General features: G+C 43.8%; 1 protein-coding gene and 1 long non-coding RNA gene across 2 annotated transcripts in view; both read right to left on the bottom strand.

Annotated features, from left to right (window-relative positions):
- The window catches only part of LOC130706699 (ELKS/Rab6-interacting/CAST family member 1-like), a 237,652-nt gene that overhangs the window by 89,676 nt on the left and 124,325 nt on the right, over positions 1–23,651 (bottom strand).
- The window catches only part of LOC130706701 (uncharacterized), a 37,856-nt gene continuing 25,993 nt past the window's right edge, over positions 11,789–23,651 (bottom strand). The window contains exons 2-3 of the long non-coding RNA XR_009006862.1: positions 16,144–16,315; positions 11,789–12,856 (exon numbers count right to left, since the gene is read on the bottom strand). This is a non-coding gene — a long non-coding RNA (uncharacterized LOC130706701). The remainder of the gene's footprint in view (positions 12,857–16,143; positions 16,316–23,651) is intronic.

The raw sequence follows: 23,651 nt of genomic DNA, 5'->3' as shown, positions 1-23,651 counted from the left end.
CCATAGCAACAGCTGCTCTTTTTCTATGCTACGTTTATGCTTTTAGAAGTAGTATAAGAGCTGTTAAATGTGCGTTTTGCACATACTGTGTAAAACACATTGATGGAGAAAGAGCAGGGAATGAAGTATTTTGGCTAATCAAATAATAAACAGTGTATTGATTATCAATGTTCAGAGAAATATAATGTAATAAAGTAGATTAAGCATAAAGGTTATGTGGAATATAGTTTACTTCTATGGCTTTTCAAAATGTGAGCCTGGAGGTGCTGATTCACTCATGTATTCATTCAACAGTTATTTACTGAGTATGGATCTGGGTACTTTTTTTAGCCTTTGGGAATACAGTAGTGAACAAAGCTGACAAAAATTCCCACCTTCATGGAACTTACCTTCTGGACACCTTCTTGGGAAATGAAGAGGAATTCAGCAAAGGAGATTATTAATAAGAGGTTATTGAGGGAGGAGGAAGACCAGGAGAGTGCGATGTACTAGAAATGAAGGAAAGGAAATTTTCAAGGAGGAGGGAATGGTCAACTGTGTCATTGTTTAAAGATGTGTCAGACTGTTGGGTAAGAAAGAATTCTGCCTGATTATAATGCCTAATAACAGAGAAATGACTAAATGCTTTTTAGTGTGAGATGAGACAAATGTAAGAATCTTTCAGTTTTTTACTTCCTTTGACTGATTTTTAAAAACATATATATTTCATTCTTTATTCTTTTCAGAACAAAATATGCAACCTGGGAGTTCATACTTGTACTAAGGAGAGGTATGACACTGTTGTTACTAATTATATGTACACTTATTTTTTTAATACATGTATCAAATCAGAAGTTATAAAAGTATACAGGGAAAAAAATAACTCTCTTCTGTCCCATCCAGTTACTCCTGAAGGCAGACACTGTTTCCAATTTGTTGTTTTTCCTAACCAGTGAAATTTTGTGCAGTAACACGGCATTTAGCTATTTTAAAATTGCATAAATATAACAAGTATTTTTATCCCCTATGTATTTTATTTTGCAGGCTTAATATTTGTTTTTATAATTTAAGTCTAGCTACCTGCAGACCTTTTTTTTTTTTTTTTTTAAATAACAGCGTTATTGAGAGACAATCCACATACCATACGATTCACCCATTAAAGTGTACAATTAAATTCTTTTGGTACATTCATCACCACGATCAATTTTAGAACATTTTCATCCTCCCAAAAAGAAGCCCCAAACTCATTAGCAGTCATTCCCCTGACCTTTGGTTTTAAAGCTCTCTTTTTTTAAAAAAAATAATTACTTCATTTATTTTTGGCTGCGTTGGGTCTTCGTTTCTGTGCGAGGGCTTTCTCTAGTTGCGGCGAGCGGGGGCCACTCTTCGTTGCGCTGCGCGGGCCTCTCACTATCGCGGCCTCTCTTGTTGCGGAGCACAGGCTCCAGACGCGCAGGCTCAGTAGTTGTGGCTCACGGGCCCAGTTGCTCCGCAGCATGTGGGATCTTCCCAGACCAGGGCTCGAACCTGTGTCCCCTGCATTGGCAGGCAGATACTTAACCACTGCGCCATCAGGGAAGTCCTATATGGGAAATTTTAAAAAAATATTTCCTAGAAACCACCAGACTCGTTGGCCAGTGTCACGTTGACACTTAGAGTTGTGAAGGAGGATGGGTTTGGGTTTGGGTTTGGGTTTGGGAATGGGTTTAGTACAACTGGCCCAGACCTCCACGCTTCATCCCTTAGGGTTAAAAGAGGGGCCCCCCTGCTCCCTAAGATCAAGGGTTCTCCACCCCAGCTGAACAAAATAGCAGTCTCTTAACGGGAAACAAGTGGGGATAGCGGGCAATGAACAATGGGCCACGGCTGCGGGTGATTGTGTCCGTTAGCTTTAAGGCCGCCACACAGGTCCCAGCAGTTTCTAACAGTACATGGGATGCCTATCACCCAGCAACCTTGACTGACTAGCAGTGGCACGCTGGAAATGCTGTGTTGGGAAGTACCTACCAATGAAGTACTTGTAGGACCCCAGGAAAGAAGAGCTGTGCTTTACAGCACCGGCTATGACCCAAATAGCCAAGGAGGCAGCAAGCAGCATGATATCTGTACCGCAGATCTTTTCTTGTAGCTGGAAAGCCCCAGCCTGTGATGGCAATTCCTATCTTCTTCCCTCTGGAAGATCAGTCCCAACCGCACTACCCCTGCTTCTGCTTCCTCTGAGTCTGAATGTCATCTGCCCACATTGAGGAGGAAAGGAGGAAGCCCAGGAGAGGCGTAGGCAGGAGGAATCCCACATTCCTCCTGACATCTGATTGAAGCACAGGTAAAGTGAGTCTTATGCTGTCCTTACCGAGTTCTAAGTATGAGGGACTGTACTGCACACGCAACCCCAGAGTAAGCACTGGAGATAAACCGACTTGCAAACTTTGTATCTGAAAAATCGCCTCAAATCTGAAATCACCAGTATTTCTACGCCATGTTTAGTGTCTATTTTTACGAACCAGTTTTCGAAAGCACCATCAGCAACAGGTCTAGAGCGTTCCTTTCCAAACCTGAATATTTTTAAGCAAACTTTTCATCTTCCTTAGCTAGATGAGTTCAGGAAAAACATTTCATTGATTAAAAGGGCTGCATTACAAAGGTTTGCCCCAAGACAACACAAGCTCCTCGAGAGCAGGGATTTGGGGCTGGTTTGCTCAGTGTCCCCAGCATCTACCCCAGGTGTCCTTACATCAAAGCATTCCATAAATATTTGTTGAATTAATGCCATCGCATGACCGGCCTTCTTGTGCTGTATGATGCGAACTGCATGACTTTCCCCCTGAGGATTAAGATATTGATGGAGCATCCTTCAAGATCAATGGCATGCCCTAGATGAAAGATAGGGATGTGTAGGAGGAAACCTTGCCAGTCAAAGCTATCTATCTGGGCTTCCCTGGTGGCGCAGTGGTTGAGAATCTGCCTGCTAATGCAGGGGACACGGGTTCGAGCCCTGGTCTGGGAAGATCCCACATGCCACGGAGCAGCTGGGCCCGTGAGCCACAATTGCTGAGCCTGCGCGTCTGGAGCCTGTGCCCCGCGACGGGAGGGGCCGCGATAGAGAAAGGCCCGCGCACCGCGATGAAGAGCGGTCCCCGCACCGCGATGAAGAGTGGCCCCCGCTTGCCGCAACTGGAGAAAGCCCTCGCACGAACCGAAGACCCAACACAGCCAAAAATAAATAAATAAATAAATAAATAAATAAGAAAATCCTTTAAAAAAAAAAAAAAAAAAGCTATCTATCTATTCAGTCTTAAGTGGAAACTCAAAAGACATGCACCACGGGAGCTGGTTGTAGGCCCAAAGTCACAGCTCTCCTTACAAGGAACTGTGTCATGCTAGGAAGTCACTTAATCATAGCAGACACGTACATAAGTGTCAGGCCCTATTCCCAGTGCTTTATGTAGATTACCTCACTTAATCTTCACAACAAGGCTATAAAGCAGATTCTGTTACCATCATGTCCCTTTAACCGATGAGCAAACTGGGGCACTGCGTTACATCACTTGCCCAGTGTCACATACAGAGCATCAGAGCCAAAATGTGAACCTGGCAATCCGGCTTAAGTATCCGTGTGAATAACATCTGCATTGTGTGGCCACCTGGGCCTCCCAGGACCTCTGGGATTTCAGTTTCCTCACTGTCTGGGGGGCGGGTGCAGACAGTGAGGAATGATGGATACATCAGGAGGCTATCAAACCTTCTCAGCTGCTTGATTGCTTTTTGAAAAGAAATCTTACTTGGCTAGTCAAATTCATAGAAACAATGTAGGATGGTGGTTACCAAGGGCTGGAGGGAGGTGAAAAGGGGGAATTGTTATTGAAAGAGACTACAGTTGCAGTTTGCAAAAGGAAAAAGTCTGGAGATCTATTTAACACTGAGTATACTTAACACTACTGAGCTGTACACTTAAAAACAGTTAACAAAGTTTCCAACTTATGTGTTTAACCACAGGAAGGGAGGAAAGGAGGAAAGGACAGAGGAAAGGACGGATGAAGGGACTCTTACCTGGCAGCTCAAGAAGTAAAACAGAAGCAGAACTGCTGAATCACTGGGAAAAGGAGCCCAAGGTCCCAGCCTCTCGGCTTCTTTCCCCAGATCCTCCTACCAGAACAGCCCCTTGGGGAGATCATCAAAGCAAAGTTTTAAAACCACTAAACAGGACAACTTCTCAATTCTCTTTAAGACAATTTCAAAAGCCTCGGGTCCAATCACACTCTCAAAAGTCTCCAGCTGAAAAGCCCTCCTGGCCCCTCAAGGCCGAATCGGTTCACACTCACCACCATGGTCCTTGAGATTGTCCACAATGTAGCCCCAGCGTAAGTGCCCAAGCTCACAGAGCACCGCCGTGGCCCCCTGTACTCAGTTACTCATCACAGCGGTCTCTTGAGCCTCTGTGCGCTGCCTATTTCATCCTTGTTTGTGGAGTGAGAGCTGTGTGCTCACCCGCCGCCCCAGCTCAGAAGGCTGTTTCTAGTCCCACCTTACTTATGGGCGAGGCGCTATATCTATGCCACTGTCACCTGCACAAGGTGCCCAATTCCCCCACCTCGTCTGTTCTGGGGGCTTAACAAGTATCCAGGACTCTCAGATGGAAGGGTGGAGAGGGAGTAATTCAGAAGAGACTTAGGCACAGAGGAGCATGATGATACCCCATCCCTCCCTATCCCTCAACCAGGGTGCTGAGCCATGGTTCATGATCAGGGAGAGAATGAATGCTGGGAAAGCAGCCAACGCCATAACCAACTTGTAGCAATGAGGGCCAGAGAACTGAGACGAAAGTACGTGGGGGCCATTGGCACATACTGTTCAGTTAAAAAAAAGCAAAGAAACCAGGAATGCTAACTAAAGGACAGAACGATTATCATCTTTGACTGTAAACCTCTCTCTGCATCATCCTTGGGTCCTAAAGCGACCTATTTCCATCACATGCACATTCCACCAGCAGCCGAAACTCACCTCAGCACCCATGCTATATTCTGACCCAGTTTACATGGAGCTGACTGAAAGGCAAAGAATAAGAAAATGAGGCATTTGAAAGGGAAATCCATGCTTCCTAGTTTAGAGCTGCACAAACTCCTTTGCCCACCACAGGAAGGGATTAGGCTACTCAATCCGAGTAACCCATTTCTCTTTGTTTGGGAACATGGTGATTCTATTCAGAGAGCATAAATCAGATAAAGGACCCACGCATACTAGATTTTTCATTTGGCAAGCAGAATAAAAATCTGAACCTATACCTGTGGGAAAATAATCAATTTTTCATAGACTTATTACAGGCTTCACAAAATCTACTGCACACATATTTTTAAAAGTAAGAAAGCGGCTCTTTAATGATACTTAAAATACATGGCATGGCAAGAATTATTTAAAATGTGTTTCTGAGGCCTGAAGTTTGGTACTGCCTGCTAAAATATAGATGATTTGGATAAGGCTGTCTTCTCGGGATAAACGTGAGACCTAAGCGCATCTTATCATAAAGCTAATAGGAAGGTTGGTATTCAGGCAGTTAAGTAATTGGTATAAATCCTCCCAAGATATTAGATCCCCTGAACTCGCAACAGTTAGTGGTTGTTCATTGGCCTGTGTGCATTAAATAACTGCCCTTAACCCAGAGGCCAGCAATCCACTGTTTACATAAAGTCAACACAAAGCAGAGCAAGAGGAAGCAGAGCTGAATCCAATAGATACATGACCACGACTCACCCAACAAGTGTTTTCCGAGCAGCAAGCCAGGCCTGGGAAAGTGGACACGTGATCCACGGGGTCTGGATGCCCAGTCTCGATCCAAGCAGATTGGCTCCATTTTTATGAGCCATCGGCTTGATTGTCCACATTGGTGGGCATGCTTTTCGCAGGAACACATCTCTGTTCTAAGCGGAAGGCTATGCGCCTACACCTGTGACCAGCCCTGTATGAGGACTGTACGTGCGTGTGTGCGTGCGTATGCGTGACTGAATGAATGAAAGATTTTTAAAATGTCTACATAAAGCAGATCTAATATATGAACATCTCCATTTACCAAAAGGCTTTCATTTTTTTATCATGCAGCAAGTCACTGAAATATTACACTATTTTGTGTCCAGCAACTCCCTTCAAGGAGCTATGAAAACATGAAGCATCACTGATGTCAGAAGTCACAGTCTAGCCGAGAAGACAAGTGACAGACCCGAAACAGAGACCACAGCAAACGTCTGACACCAAGTGTAAAAGCTTCAGGAGTTCACAAAATCCAAAGTCACTAAAAGCCCAAGTTGCTGAGAGGACTTGGAGCAGTGGGCGTTAAGAAGGGCAGCGAAGATGGTAGGCTTTAGATTACCAAAGGGACGGAGGTGGCGTTTCACGGAGGTACAAAAAGCAGAAGCAATGACTTAGAAGCAAAAAGAAGCCTTCTGTTTGCCGATGGCAGTGACAGCACCTGCCCTGATCAGAGCCACAGGAAACAGGGCTCATTATAGGGTGGGGACTCGTTATGAAGGGGTAACAAGCTGCCCAGAGAAGTTGATTTGTTACATTAGGGAGTCATTTTAGGATCCTGAATGGGAACAACCGGGTGTTCCTTCCGTATGGTGAGAATTCACCCCAGGATTCCTTTCAAGAGCACGCTCCCCTTGACATTGAGTTAATGATTTCATTTGCACTCAGCTTTCCAATATCCCACCTCAGTGGTTCCCAACTTATGGACCACAGAGTTATGCCAGAGGTCCTGAAGGCAGATAAGCACTGCCCAGAAACGACTTGCTCCTGGCATATTGCCGCTGTCTCGTTCTAATATCTGTAGATACCATGTGAGCCATAAAACGCAAATTCACTCCAAAGCCACAGTCACCTGAGTTGCCCCAGGCGCCAGCCTATGGCTGCACATGGAGTCACTGTAACAGTAGCCCAGATGTCACTAGCTCCCACCTCCCTGCTGTTCATGCAGGACTTCAGCCTCCAGTAAAGTACCCCTCAAGCATTCCTAGGAGTTCCCAGGGATTTGGTGCCTGAGCCTGCGAACAAGGCCGTCGTCCTCTCAGCGGCCACTGGGCGGCGATGGGTCCACACAGCTCCCTCTCCTGCGCCTTCAAGCACCCCGAGGCCTCCGCAGGCCAAACTGCAGGATGGTCCATATGGAGTAGGGGAAACATCTCATTCCTCCTGGGAGCTACCATTCCCAAAGCAGTCACACCGGTGCCATACACGATAGCTTACCGAGGGTATTTTAGAAAAACAACTCTGACAGTTGTTACTTACAGCCCTCAAGCTGTGAATGAAAACTGTATGTGAAGGTGAATCTAGCGGAGGTTGGACAGGAAGAAAAATACCAGGGACAGAGCCCATGCCGTGCTCACAATCAACCTTCCCATAATGTGCTATCAAAATGCACATCAGGGACTTCCCTGGTGGCACAGTGGTTGAGAATCTGCCTGCCAATGCAGGGGACACGGGTTCGAGCCCTGGTCTGGGAAGATCCCACATGCCGCGGAGCAGCTGGGCCCGTGAGCCACAGCTACTGAGCCTGCGCGTCTGGAGCCTGTGCTCCGCAACAAGAGAGGCCGCGATAGTGAGAGGCCTGCGCACCGCGATGAAGAGTGGCCCCCGCTTGCCACAACTAGAGAAAGCCCTCGCACAGAAACGAAGACCCAACACAGCCAAAAAAAAAAAAAAAAAAAAAAAAAATGCACATCATCCTGTTTGACCCAGCAAATCAAACTTCTAAGCACACAAGGAAGTGAAAAGTGTAGGAGGATTTTCAACGCAGATTATTTGCAAGAGTGAAAAAGGAGAAACACACATCTCCTAGTACAGAAGGGGTTAAATTATGACACACTGACAGGGTAGAATACAGGCAGCTGTTAAAAACGATGACATCAGCTTGGAAGTACCACTGGAGAGCTCTGCGATGCATCGTTAAGTGACACAATGCCAGTTAGAACAGCGCTCCACAGCCTGTTAGGAGGCGGGGTGAGCGGCGGGCAGGCCAGCGAAGCTTCATCTGCCGCTCCCCATCGCTTGCACGACTGCCTGAGCCCCCCGCCCCCTCCCCCGTGGAACCATTCTCTTCCAGGAAACCGGTCCCTGCTGCCGAACAGGTGGGGGACCGCTGAGTTAGAAGACATTAGGGACAGCGTGATCGCATTTCAAAAGTGTGGAGGAGGGGCCGGGAAGAGGTACATATGGATATTATATGTCAGGAACAAAACCTATGGACCTACTGACAACCTTTCTCCCTCATACCCATGCCTGAAGGGGAGTCTTTTTTTTTACCACCCAGATCCTTTATGGAACTGATCTGGGAGACAGTAAGAGAGATAAAGAGTCCTCAAATGGCCAGATTAGTCTTCATGAGAGGAGATGAAAGAGGAAGTAGTGGATGAGAGAGGCAGGCAGCCAGCCAGCCAGCCAACCAGGAGATGGAAGAAAAGAAATACCTGGAGCTTTTAAAGACGGGGGAGGTGGAGGTCCTGGAGCAGCTACTGAAGACTTGGTGTACGGGAGAGAAAGCTGGGTGACGTAGGTTCAACATGTTTGGCCGTGTCATGTGCTGTGTGACCCCTCCAGAGTCTACAAATACACCCATGACAAAGATCTAGAACACGCATGAGGTTTTGAGATCAGATTGGTGTTTCTTCCCCATGTTTCTGTGCTGCCCATGAGGTGAGAACAAAAGCTAGTTTAAGGTTGTACATGTATGAAAAACGCCAGGAAAGACACCCCAGAAATTGTCCCAGCGGTAACATCTGTCAAGGTTGATTAGGTACTGGTGGACTTTGTTACAACAAAAGTGTATATCACATGTATCATTTTCATGGGCATGTATTTTACTTTCACTCAGGACAGAGGTTTGGGTGAGGCAAGCAGGGTGACTACAGTGCAAAACTGAAGGAGACACTGACTCTCAGCGTCTTGCTGGTTCAGAGCCGCATGTAAACACCCCCGTGAGGGAGTGCCTCCTTCACTTAGCGCCCTACCCACCCTGCTTGCCTCACCCCATCCTGGCTCTGCTTGCCTTGTTAATCACAGTTCTGAATCTCATTGAAATTCAAACTGGGATGCTATCTGCCACACACACTGCATACAGAGTGCATTGCCATTCTGAAAGCACTTTCGTATATGTAGTTCACTGTCTCTTCATGACAATCTCACAGGCAAATGAGACTAGTATTATAATTCCCATTCTACAGATGGAGACCAGAAAGGTTAAAAGACCTGTCCAAGATCACACTGCTAAGTGACAGCAAACTCAGTTCAGCTGAGTTTGATCACCATCCCCAAGTATTTCCATGACCCCACCCACATACAAAACAAACAAAAATTATCACTCATACCTATCAGGAAAACAATGAATCTCTGAAGTGAACCTAGCCCAGATATTCATGTCTCCCGTCAAATAAGGCCCGGCAGCCCCCATTTGCCCCCTTGGAAACCACGGAGGCAAAGCCCACAGAAGATGTAGGCAGCCTCTAGCCAAGACGGCGCCCCATGAGGAGCAGCCCCTCTGGATTCTCGAGTAGCAGCAGGTTTTCAGGACGAGCAGCAGGCCTTCACGAGGGCCTACAGGCAGGTCCGCGGCTGCTGGCTGGCACCAGGTGTGAGCCATGGGAACTCTGGGAGCTGGGTGGGGGGGTGTGTGTGGGGAGCATCTGCACAGGAGGCATGAGCCTAAGAGAATCTCTCAGCATTGGACATTCCACAAGGCGTACATGCAGCTACTGGTGGTCGGCACTTCCGGGTTTTCGCCTTGAGGTGAGCGGAAAGGTATAACACGGCACCACTAGCCACCAGCCTGGAGCTCAACCAGCTGGCCTGGCAGCCTAGAAATTTGCTTAAGGAGTTAATCCAGGCAGACCCTGAACTACCCTGTTCATCCAGCTGTGTTTCAGGGCACAGCACGATTCCAACACTGCACGTAATAAAAATGAAGAATACCCCCCCCCCTGCCCTCTGCAGATTCGTTTTTCTCGGGTCCCACTGGTACTTTCGTTTAAAACTAAGTTTAAAAATAAAGAAATCAGCAAACCACACTCATTTGCCAAGTGTGCTTTTTTTCCTTCCTTCACAAACCTAAATCATACTTGGCAGAATTCATGCTGTTCTTGTTTACCTGTTCCTCTAAGAATATGAATCCATTTCCCTCTAGCCTGGGTTTTAGGTACATTGTTTAGCCAAGCCTTTACCTCCCTCTTCTGTTAAAAAGAGGAAAACATACAGCAAACTCAAGTTCTGTATTTGTGAAAATGTTAAGAGGAAACTACCCTAGGATGTTTACACAAGCTGTGTAAAGTGGCTTTAAAGAGGCTCTAGTATTCCAGTATTACCCATACTACATTCGAATTAATACTTCCCAGAAAAAGTAAACTTTAAATAAGATCCAATCAGGATCAACTGCACACCCACCTGAGTAGCTGAACAAAATCAATGGAGCAATTCTTTGGTCATCGGACTAAAAGATTCAAGATTGACTTTTTCCCCCTTTTAGTAAAATATGAAACTCCCTGGTAACCTGAAGTATTATTGGGTCCTGTATCTTGCAAGGATTTATGCGCAATTTATCTAAAAACTGCCTTTCAACAGCTACACGAATGGCTGAAATTGCTTGATCCCGTCAGGCAAAGAGTTTTTAAAAACATTAACCTCAGAAACAGAATATATATATATGTCTGTCTCGTGCTAAGTACCAGAGTTTTCAATCATGAAATTAAATATTCCTTTGCAAACTCAGCTATATCCTAAAACAGCCAATGATAACCTCTTGCAATACTCAGCATTCTGTGGAGAATTGAGTTTCTAAAGGGCCGTATACGGTCCTGAACGTAATGGGAGATTCCTTTAAGGGAGTTTTTCCTTCTGAGGAAAACAGCTGTACACCGTGGACTACTGAAAAGCCCCGCTGGGCCTGTCTTATTTATGAGATGTTTCCACAGCGGGGTCTTCTGTGTTTACATGGCGCTGCTCCTCTTAGTGAGGGTGACCGCTACCGAGCCTTGGATTAGGCTCTCAGCGTATATACACACACTCCCAACCGGGCACCATGACCCTCACTTCTCAGCGGAGGAAACAGTGTGAAAAGGAACTTACCTGAGGTGGCGAAGCTCGGGGAGAAGCGGAGCTGGGATGCAGTCCCAGCAGTGAAACCGCGAGGCCTGTGCTCTCCAAGGCAAACTCCGCCCAACCCCCCACCCCCACTGCCTCTTTGAAAACCTCCTCCTTACCTGCTAGGCAGGCACACCTGAGACCAGTAGTTCCCTGGGGATAAGAATCACCCGGGAAGCTTGTTCACTCTACCTTCCCAAAGCCCCTTCCCTGGAGATTCTGACTCAGGGGTTCCAAGCTGGACCCAGAAATTGTCTTTTGAACAAATGATCCAGGTGATTCTTATCATCAGAGGACTGTGGGAACGGTCTTAGATCAGGGGTGGCCGGGGCCAGGGAGTATCTTTGGCTTTGTGGGCCGTTAGGTCTCTGTCACAACTACTCGACGCAAAAGGAGCCAGAGAAAATTCATGAATGAACTGGCCTGGCTGTGGTCCAATAATTTATTTACGAAAACAGGCGGCTGGCTACAGTTTGCTGACCCTTCTCTTAGACCATTCATCATACCATTAAAAAAGAGACATTAATGCCTGCTATTTGTCACCTCACTAAGGCTATGTCTCAATCAGGCAATTGACCCAATGAAAATCCTCCCAACACCATGAAACATCACTCTCATCAAGAGGATAAAGTCAAGGTTGTGTCTGCCCTCCCTCAAGCAAGAACAGATGGAATTTACATGAGAGGATGCAGTCTAAGCCAGAGAGTAGAAGCACACTGTATTTTAACGTACAAGACACACTGTATTTTAAAGGACAAGCACACTGTATTTTAAAGGACAAGAATGAGGTGGTAACTATAAGATGCTGGTGGAGATTGTGGCGGGTTTTCTTTATGCAGTGGATTTTCTAGGGCCCCCAAAACTCTTCCTGCATCCTGGGAATTACTAGCTCAGACCACCATATCATTTTTCCCGGTACCTATTGTTATATTCTTTTTTTTAACTCCCTCATGAGGATGATTGATGCTAGCAGCTGAATTCAGAGGAGCGTTTGATTTGCCTGCCATCCTCTGGGAATACCCCTGCTAAATGCAGGAAAAGTCACTCAACATCAAAGATCATTCAGCCACGGATGTGAGAGCTACTGTCACCTTATAAAGCTTACAATAGCCAGCGTCCTCTTACAATTTTCCCCAGTGCAAGCTACAGAGGTGGGGAGGGTTGGAGGGAGCACGGGTTAATACAGTGGAATTTCCTTTGGCACCAGCTCCAAGCAGTCTTTTAACAGAGATGTTTAATTGATCTTTATTGAGCAGAACCTTCCCTTCTGCTTAGAAAAGAAATGATCACTTTTCCCTGGGGTTCTATCTGGAGAAGTTAATAGCCCCAGTTTTCTCTTACAGCAGAGATACTTAATGACTGGGAGACTATCATAAATAGAGTTTATTGTCCAAAATACAAACCCAGTTCTAATCAACCTGCACAGTGAGATTGCCTTGCTTGTATCTGTTGATACCTGGAGGAGCTTTTCCCAACTGACGAGCGCATTGTTCTTTCCACTCAGGCTCTGCTGTCCAGTTAACAAATTGGATAGCGAGGTAATCTATAGGCCTTTGCCAAAGACCGCTGAGGATGCCCTAATGTGTATCAATTTGATCCTCACATGCAGTAGCTCCCAGGTGAGGCCCGAGAGCGGAGCCATAATCATTTGTGTACACGGTGCAGGAATATTTTGCAGGTGTGAAGACGATCATTGCAATACTTCCAGGATACAGAGACACTTCCGGGATTCAGTACAAAGACAGCCGTTACTGCTTGGCAGCTATGAAGAGTGATGGAAAAACAAACAAACAAAAGTAATACTTACAGAGTTCCTTTAGCTCTTTTATAAAGGGCTTTATTGATATTAGCTTTACTTTTTGAAATAACTTCCAAACACAACAAGCAGGTATTAATATTTCCCTTTTAGAGCTAGGAAATTTTGTATTAAATGTTCTGACTGCTGTGCTCCTTGAGGACTAGATTTAGCAGTAAACTAGAGGCTAGGACTTGCTGCTACAGTAAACTCTTACTATTTGGGAATTTGTTCTAGAGATACAAATTTCCTGGGTCTTTTTCTTTGTCCTCTCCTCCTTCTGGCTGCCGGCTTTCCCCACCTGCCACCTGCCACGCCCTCCCCAGCCCTCCAAGTTGCCATCCTGGCATGGCAGGCACCGTGACCATGATTTCTGAACCACATTTTGGAACCTGTAGTATGAAAAATACCAGTGTTCTTAGGTGGACAAGAGGACAGAACTTTTGAAACCATGATTGTCCACAAAAATCGGAGATATCTGATCACTCTTATAGTGTCGCTCTAGCATATTCTCCAATGACGAGCAAAGGAAGGTGTGGAAGGGAAGCACCTACCATTTACTGACACAGTTAATAGGCATATACTCAAGGCAGGTGTAAGGCCCGGGCCTGAGGTCTTCCCAGGAATGTGAGAGGGAAGGAGGAGGGAGGCTTTATACCTGAGATATTGGATTCCTTTTCTCCCCCCATTTTACTGAGATATAATTGTCATATAATTTTATATTAATTTCAGGTGTACAACATAGTAATTTGATATGTGTATAAATTGCAAAATAATTTCCACAATAAGTTTAGTTAACATTTACCGCCTCACATAGTTACAATTTTTTTCTTGTGATGAGAACTTTTAAGATCTATACTCTTAGCAACTTTCAAATTAAATAACAGTATTGTTCGGTGCTTTGTGTCCACCTAGAGGGGTGGGATAGGGAGGGTGGGAGGGAGATGCAAGAGGGAGGAGATATGGGGATATAGGTATATGTATAGCTGATTCACTTTGTTATACAGCAGAAACTAACACACCATTGTAAAGCAATTATACTCCAATAAAGATGTTTAAAAAAAAAAGAAAACAGTATTTTTAACTATAGTCATCACGATGTACATTACATCCCCAGGAGTTGTTTCTCTTATAACTGCAAGTTTGTACCTTTTGACCACCTTTCCCATCCCCCCTACTCCCACCTCTGGCAACCACTAAACTGTTCTCTGTTTCTATGAGCTCAGTTTTCTTCGATTCGTATACGTGAGATCATACAGTATTTGTCTTCCTCTAGTTTCACTTAGAGTAATGGCCTCAAGGTCTGTCCTGGCTTTTTTTTGCATCTGGTATCACAGTTAAACATGGTTAGAATCATGTTGGTGTTGTTACCAGGTCCTTGTCAGGTGTCATGGGCTGAGTTGTGTCCACCACGGAATTCACAGGATGAAGCCCTAAACCCCAGTACCTCAGCATGTGACTGTATTGGGAGATCAGGCCTTTAAAGAGTAATTAAGTTAAAATGAGGCCATTAGGGTGGATCCCAGTCCAATCTGACTGGTGTCCTTATAAGGAATGCAGATTAGACACACAGAGAGACACCAGGCCTGCCCAGAGGGTGAAAGCCCCGTGAGGACACAGGGAGAAGGCGGCGCTCTGCAAGCCAAGGAGAGAGGCTGGAGCAGGCTCTTCCCTCAGGAGCCTCAGAGGAAACCAACCCTGCTGACAACTTGACCTTGGACCTCCAGCCTCCAGAACGGTGAGAAATAAATTTCTGTTGTTTAAGCTACCCAGACTGTGGTGTTTTGTTATGACAGCCCTAGCAAACTCATACAGATAACAAAAATTAACGTGGAATGAGGCCTGGAACACCTACCGCTTACATGTTGTTTGCTACATGCCAAATACATGCCAAATACTAACTCGATCCTCACCATAGCCCTATGAAGTGGGCACTATTGTTCTCACCCCCATCTTACAGACAAGAAAACTAAGGCACAGAGATGTTCAGTGAACTGCCTAAGGCCATACATCTGACATGTGGAAAAGCTGGAATTTGAACCCAGTCACCAGTCTCGGAGTTCACTGTTTTGTCTCAATTTTCTACCTGTTATCCCCCAACTGATCATCCACAAACCTTCCAAAACTGGTTCAGGAGGCAGCGTGGAAAGCAAACCTGAGGATACTGTGCCCCACTCTTGAGAGGCAAGGACTCACAACCTGGGAAGCTTAGGAGGGACAAGGAAAGCTGGTTCATCTCAGAGGCCCATGGATGGAAGGAAGAGACACCTGGGCCTGGTGAACCGAGGGCCTCGAGGCAGGAAGGCTTTTCCCATGTTGGCTGTCACCCTGATCCACAGCTCTGCCATCAGGTAGCCTTGGGTTCCTCCAGGCACACTGGCCCTATGAGTACATGATGTACTGCAGGCTGCTGGAGCATATTGGATGTAGAGTCAGAAATGGTTCACTCCCTCTCCAGCAGTCATTTCTCCAGAACAAGCAGGGAAAAATTACCAGACAGGGAGGTTCACCTTCATCCTCTAGACCCGGGTTTCTCAGCCCCGGCTCTAGTGACATTTTGAGCTAGGCAATGTGTGACTTTGTTTCTTTGTTGTGTGTGACTGCCATGTGCGCTGTAGGATGTTTAGCAGCATCCCTGTCCTTACCTACTAGATGCCAGTAACACATCAGCTACTTGTGACAACCAAAAGTGTCTCCAGATATTGCCAAATATCCCCGAGGGGACAAAATCACCCCCACTGAGAAGCACTTCTCTAAGAGAAACAGAAAAAGGTTCTTCCTCAAGACACCATTTCCATCTGTCAGAAGGCTGTCATAATAATATATGCAAACGTTCTACATTTATGGTGTTGTACAGTGCACAACCTGCCCAACTGCCCATGGTCATCCACCTCCTCCCTCCCTCTCCTCAAGCTTCACAGGAAAATGAGGCTAATCTGCCCTACACTTTATCGTTCCTTTCTACTTTCCCATATTTCTGAGATACTATAAGGAACCCGAGGGCTTCCTGGTCTAAACTTGGGGTTCAGTTCGGGATTGACCTTTCTCCACCCTGAGGTAAGGATTAAGAAAATAAAACCTGTGCTGATCCTTCTGATTTTCTAGTTCAGCCATTAATGTGACAGGCATGAGGTGCTGATAAAGTGGCCAATTTATTCAATCCCTTTAATGGAGAGAAAAAGTTTAAACTTTTATTGGTTTAGCTTGCCCCAAAAGCAACTATCAAATGTTGGCAGGATACAATGAAGGCTTACCTTGTTAACATAGTTAAGTCTCTCTCTCTCAGAACTAGCCCATTTAGCTCCAGGTTCCTTAGCGCACCCGACGCACTTACACAGCATTTAAGAGCTTTACACAACTGGAAGGTCACATCTTTATTTCTTATCGCAGGAACACGACTTCTGTAAACTTTATTTCTGTCACAACCTAAAGCAAAATTATTGTAAAATGAGTGATTTAAACCATACATTTTATCATCATTAAAAAGCACCTTAGGGCTTCCCTGGTGGCGCAGTGGTTGAGAATCTGCCTGCTAGTGCAGGGGACACGGGTTCGAGCCCTGGTCTGGGAGGATCCCACATGCCACGGAGCAGCTGGGCCCGTGAGCCACAATTGCTGAGCCTGCGCGTCTGGAGCCTGTGCCCCGCGACGGGAGGGGCCGCGATAGAGAAGGGCCCGCGCACCGCGATGAAGAGCGGTCCCCACACCGCGATGAGGAGTGGCCCCCGCTTGCCGCAACTGGAGAAGGCCCTCGCACGAACCGAAGACCCAACACAGCCAAAAATAAATAAATAAATAAATAAATAAATAAGAAAAATCCTTAAAAAAAAAAAAAAAAAAAAAAGCACCTTAAAAAAAAAAAAAAAAGCATCTGCTCTGTGCTAAGGATAAGAAACGACTCCTGCCCTTAAAGCCTGCACTAAGGAGGGACATGAAAATTTGAATCACATGAGATAAAGAAGCATCACCTTTATGCACAGAGGTTCCTTGGAGGCAAAATGTTATATCTGAGTGACAGCTTCATGATAACCCTGAAGCAGAATCTAAAAACCTGAGGCTATGCAGAGGTGGAGTAGGAGGTGCATTAACTGCAGAGGGAGCACCTGTGCAAAGACACTCAAGCCTGACACCTGCTGGGCACTGTAAATACTGCAGGTGGGGATGACTAAAGGCCAGGGGTCCAAGTGTGAGAACAGACAGAAAGGAAAATAGAGATGTTGGCGGAAGCAAGCCTGGGAGACAGCATGGCTTGTATCCCACAGGTGATGAGGCCTGGGGTTACCACTGGCTCAGTAAGGGTGCCTCCGCTGATTAGAAAAAGGTGCCCCGCTGCTGAAGGACCAATTAGATAAAGGGAGTGATCCCAAAAAGCTCCCCTTCCTCAGGGCCAAAGAGCCCCAGGAGGCTTGGCCGAGCACAGTTCAGACTACACGCCTCTGGGCAGAGCACACGCTGGGCGGCTAGTATGCACTAACTCTGTGTGGGCAAGCCATTAGCAGCATTATTTTAAGCGTATCTTTTTATGTTAGAAGATCACTCAACCCGAGTAGGCAGATGAACTTAGAGGAACTGAGCCCAGGGGCCGCGAAACCACCCAGGAGCTTCTGCCATAGTCCGGGCAAAATGTAATATGGATGAAGAAGCAAATTGAGGAGGAGGCCAAAATCTACGAGCTAGACCCACTGGATTGAAGACATAAAGTTCACTGAAGGAACTCTGAAGAGAATGGGCTCTGCAATAAACTTTTCTTACATTCAACGTAAAATATTAGGCAAAATTAAGTATAGTGGCCTTTAAGGTCCTTTCAGCTCTAATTTCTTTTGATTTCTAACTTATTACTCTGGTTAAGTAAAGTCCCTTCAGAGGTACAGAACACTTCCTACACCTGCATTGGATGCAAAGAATAATCTGACTTCTCTTCACCAGGGGATGAGTTGAACTGTCCTTGCAGAAGAGATAACAGATGGTGTGAACCCCAGATCCTAGAAAAAGGCCAGGCACACGATAAGTATTCAGCTTTTTGAAAACAAATGAACAATCATTTCCTCTCCTAGATCTTCACACCCTTCCTCTGCTGGCTACTTTCTTTCAGCTTATAAACATCCTCAAGTATACCCACTTAAAAAACTCTCAGACCTATGATTCTTTGGATCTTCTTGTGGGTAACTTAAGTCTCTCCCATGCCTTCAAACTCTTAGAGGAAAACATAGGCAGAACACTCTATGACATAAATCACAGCAAGATCCTTTTTGACCCAGCTCCTAGAGAAATGGAAATAAAAACACAAATAAACAAATGGGACCTAATGAAACTTCAAAGCTTTTGCACAGCAAAGGAAACCATAAACAAGACCAAAAGACAACCCTCAGAATGGGAGAAAATATTTGCAAATGAAGCAACTGACAAAGGATTAATCTCCAAGATTTACAAGCAGCTCATGCAGCTTCATAACAAAAAAACAAACCACCCAATCCAAAGATGGGCAGAAGACCTAAATAGACATTTCTCCAAAGAAGATATGCAGATTGCCAACAGACACATGAAAGAATGCTCAACATCATTAATCATTAGAGAAATGCAAATCAAAACTACAATGAGATATCATCTCACACCAGTCAGAATGGCCATCATGAAAATATCTAGAAACAATAAATGCTGGAGAGGATGTGGAGAAAAGGGAACCCTCTTGCACTGTTGGTGGGAATGTAAATTAATACAGCCACTATGGAGAACAGTATGGAGGTTCCTTAAAAAACTAAAAATAGAACTACCATACGACCCAGCAATCCCACTACTGGGCATATACCCTGAGAAAACCATAATTCAAAAAGAGTCATGGGGGCTTCCCTGGTGGCGCAGTGGTTGAGAATCTGCCTGCCAATGCAGGGCACAAGGGTTCGAGCCCTGGTCTGGGAAGATCCCACATGCCGCGGAGCAACTACGCCCGTGAGCCACAACTACTGAGCCTGCGCGTCTGGAGCCTGTGCTCCGCAACAAGAGAGGCCGCAATAATGAAAGGCCCGCGCACCGCGATGAAGAGTGGCCCCCACTTGCCGCAACTAGAGAAAGCCCTCGCACAGAAACGAAGACCCAACACAGCCATAAATAAATAAATAAATAAAGAAAGAAAAATTGTATAACTTAAAAAAAAAAATTATAAAAAAAAAAAAGAGTCATGTACCAAAATGTTCATTGCAGCTCTATTTACAATAGGCAGGACATGGAAGCAACCTAAGTGCCCATCGTCGGATGAATGGATAAAGAAGATGTGGCATATATATACAATGGAATATTACTCAGCCATAAAAAGAAATGAAATGGAGGTTTTTGTAGTGAGGTGGATGGACCTAGAGTCTGTCATACAGAGTGAAGTAAGTCAGAAAGAGAAAAACAAATACCGTATGCTAACACATATATATGGAATCTAAGGGGAAAAAAAAAAAAGGTCATGAAGAACCTAGTGGCAAGACGGGAATAAAGACACAGACCTACTAGAGAATGGACTTGAGGATATGGGGAGAGGGAAGGGTAAGATGTGACAGGGTGAGAGAGTGGCATGGACATATATACACTACCACATGTAAAATAGATAGCTAGTGGGAAGCAGCCGCATAGCACAGGGAGATCAGCTCGGTGCTTTGTGAACACCTAGAGGCGGGGGATAGGGAGGGTGGGAGGGAGGGAGATACAAGAGGGAAGAGATATGGGAACATATGTATATGTATAACTGATTCACTTTGTTATAAAGCAGAAACTAACACACCATTGTAAAGCAATTATACTTCAATAAAGATGTTTAAAAAAAAAATGTTGACCCTGATTTATCTAAGTAGTGGCAGTTCATTTAAATTTTATGTTTTTCTTTGTAGTTCTTCCCCTTTTTCCCCAACATCTTGGAATAAGAAGTTTCACAGTGAAAAAAAAAGTTGTTGCTAAAAATCAGGTTAACTCAAATGCCTATTGTGCTACTGTGAGTCATTTAAATTCATCAGGACTCTTAGAAAACTTTTAATAACAAGAGATATGTGTTCCAGGAGGACAGCTACCATTAGAATATTTATCTCATTTGGAGAAGATCATCCAATAGAAATCCCCTCAACCTTACTGAAATAAATGCACTAGAAAAGTTTAGTCACTAAAAGACATGCCTTGAAAACATTAAAGCATTTACAACTTCAACTGCTGCAGTTGAATATAATTCCAAAGATACTCAAATTTTAGAAATGTAAGGCTAGCATGATATCACCTGACCAGAGTAAAAACAATGGTTTCCTCCTTGGCTCTTGCATCAGATGTCAATTCCCACCCTTGCCCCACTTCCTCCTGCTCTATTTTTTCATCACACTGGTGGATCTCAAAATATTTCCCTATGAAAATAAAAGGTATAGAAAATTATCGTTGGTTTTTGATACGATAGTTTAATAGGGCTATCTGGATTAGGCTGAAGATGATCTTAAAATAAAGAAAAAATATTGCTAGGTAATACCATTAAAGGAGAAAACTAGGAGATATGATTAAATTACTGAGGGATTATTTTAAAGTCTTTACGACACTGTAGGAAAACAGATGAAGTTTTCCAATTAATTATATCTATTCATTAGCACAGGTTCGGCATTACTTCAAATTTCTGTTGGGAAAGCAGCTCCAGTTGCTATATACAATACAAAAAAACATTTAAAAAGCATCTTAGTCACACTGACCTCTTCTTGATTAGTCCTAATATATCAGATTTTAATATGTGCAAAGTCTTCCCAATAAAATGGGTAAGTTGTGATGGATTAAAAGGAATACAATGCATCTTTTTCTAAAACAAGAAAACGAATTATACATATGTGTATAGATACACACCCACATATATATATTAAATTATACACACACATACACCATACACACAAGCAGAGAACCCCAAATTAGATAGAACTGGCCAATAAAGTAGATTATATCTCCCTGGAAGTCACAGAAATGCAAAATAAGACAATGCTATTAATTAAGTAGAAAACTGGAACACAAAATTACATATAAAATTATATAATTATATGTTAAGTTTTGTGTGCACTTGCGTGTGTCAAAAACCAAATGAAACATACTAACATATTAACTGGTTGGTGTTACGGATGTTTAGAGATTAATGTTTTTTCATTTGAAAATTTCCTCATAGAAAATGGTCGTGTATTATTGATTGTGTATTATTTTTATAAGAAGAATTTACTTCGAATTTCTAAAAAGGAATAACAGATATATGCTTGCATAAAATGTCAACAGAGTCTATTCTAATTCTGAAACAAGTTGAAAAAATATTTTCTCAAGACATTCGGCAAGTATCACCTAAAATTAAATAGACAAGTCATCTAACTTTGTGTTCAGCTTGGCTTTCTTCATCTTCTGCAATAACCACATTTGTGGAACAAATTCCTATCAAAGGTTCAGACCTAAACAAAAACTACTGAGTAAAAACACATCTGTTTTGGCTTTTTCTCCGAATAGTTCCCAGTATTTGTTAAAATTGAGATCTTTATATTAAACTACACGCACAAATAAACCCTACCAGGACCAAATGTTACAAAATACAGCATGAGGCAAAGCAAATATATTTCACGACAATAAACTAGGTACCTTCAGGAACAACTTCATTTCTTTTAAGCCATCGCGATAAAACTGCCAATGAAATCATGTCCAGCTTTTTATTCTACAATGTTTTGAATTTCCCTAAAAACATCAAAATATTTCCTATTTCCTCAGTTAATAACCATTTCTATATTCTGACATGGCACTTTATGTGGGCAGTAAAGAAATATTAAAGCAAGCAGAAGAGTGATTAAAAGCAGTGACTAATGTCGGAGAGAGCTGGGTCTGAATCTTCAGTCCTGACTCCTAATTTTATGGTCATTAGAAATTCCTTAACTCCCCCTGAACATTACCTTTCTCACACATAAAATGACAGTAGTAATATTACACCATAGAATTGGAAGGTTAAGTCAGATCACGTATATATAACTCTTAAATTACTATAGTAATTATATTAAGCAAGCAAAACTATGCTAACTAAAAGAAAACAGCCAATGGTATTGATTCCCAAGGAAATGGAGGGAAGTAATGAAGGAATCCTTCAGCCTTTGAATAATAGTCAAGTTTTTCTGTTTGTTTAACCTATTTCCATCTGAATAAGTCAAAGGCGAAAAAGAAATCAATCATGAAGTCCAGTCTGGAGATAATTCAAGAAGTCAAGAGATTATATTACAACTAAGTCATGCAACTCAGGTGGAATCAGTAAATAGATTTTAAAACAAACTGGGTCTGGGTAATAAGTAGGAAAACAATACTGTTGCATAGGTCTCTTGGGTCTTTGCTGAGGTCCACAAATTCTCACAACTTCCGGTGACTAAACAAGTGCCTATCACTTCCCTAAGGAATGGGAAATAAAAGCAATAGGAATCATTAAACTTGGTCCATGACCAAAGGCAGAGTAACAATCTCTAGAAAAGAAGCTTACTGGTCAATACTCTTCAACCTCAAATTTGATTTCTCACTGAGATACCAAGAAAAGTGTTTGAGTTTGGCAATCCCAAGAAACTGACATTTTCAAGTCAATTATGATACAGTTTGGACCTTACCAAGTTTCTAAATGTACACGTTGTTAAAAAAAAAAAAAAAAAAAGGCATACCACAGAAATAGATGTGGGTAGTGGCAAATCGCTATGTTAGAACACTGAACCTGATTCAATTTCAGCCAGATACTTTATATTCTGCTCAAATTCAGTCTGTCTCAGATATTTACTGAGAATAACATTAAATTAACACCAGGTTGGGGGTGAAGGGTTTAGCCTTACTGACCCATACAATAACTGGTCTTGAGAACACTAGGAACACTGTTGATTCTGTACCCCTTATACTCATTGAAAGAAACCACCATTTCCAGGGAAGTCAAGACCAATTTGTCTTGCCAGATGCTTAGAACAAGGAATTACAAAAGGACAGTTTAGAATATACTCCACCTTCCTGGGTCATGTGTTGCTGTCATCAAAGGAAAAATTCTTTTTTTCCTCTTTTGGAGGAGAGGGGGTGAACAGGTGGTGGTTGTTTACCTGAATACAGAATAGACTAGTATGAATAAAATAGAATGAAAAGATGGTTGAGAAAATACATAAATAGAAAAGTCTGAGCTGGAAGTTTCTGGTCCCTTTCTTTCCGGTCAGCCTGTACTTTGGTCCTAATGTATATGACAGTGTCCCAAAATGCTTAGTCTACATTCATCAGGATTATGTGCATGTTGCATCTAGAGCACTTAGAGCAAAATTTTTCTTCAAAGAATTTTACCTTTAGGTTGAAAAGAAATATGTTCCTTGTAACATGGTATAGAAAAATATTCCACAAATGGGACTTCCCTGGTGGTGCAGTGGTTAAGAATCCACCTGCCAATGCAAGGGACACGGGTTCGAGCCCTGGTCCAGGAAGATCCCACATGCTGCGGAGCAACTAAGGCCGTGCACCACAACTACTGAGCCTGCGTTCTAGAGCCCACGAGCCACAACTACTGAGCCCAGGTGCCACAACTACTGAAGCCCATGCGCCTAGAGCCCGTGCTCCACAACAAGAGAAGCTACCGCAGTGAGAAGTCCGTGCATCACAAGGAAGAGTAGCCCCCGCTCGCCACAACTAGAGAAAGCCCGCGCACAGCAACAAAGACCCAACACAGCCAAAAATAAATACAGAAAATAAATTTATTTTTAAAAAAATTCCACAAAATAAATCTGATCATCAGCGG

Source organism: Balaenoptera acutorostrata, unplaced genomic scaffold (genome assembly GCF_949987535.1).
Source record: "Balaenoptera acutorostrata unplaced genomic scaffold, mBalAcu1.1 scaffold_376, whole genome shotgun sequence".
NCBI classification, from domain to species: Eukaryota; Metazoa; Chordata; class Mammalia; order Artiodactyla; family Balaenopteridae; genus Balaenoptera; species Balaenoptera acutorostrata.
This window is presented reverse-complemented; position numbering and strand designations above follow the sequence as displayed.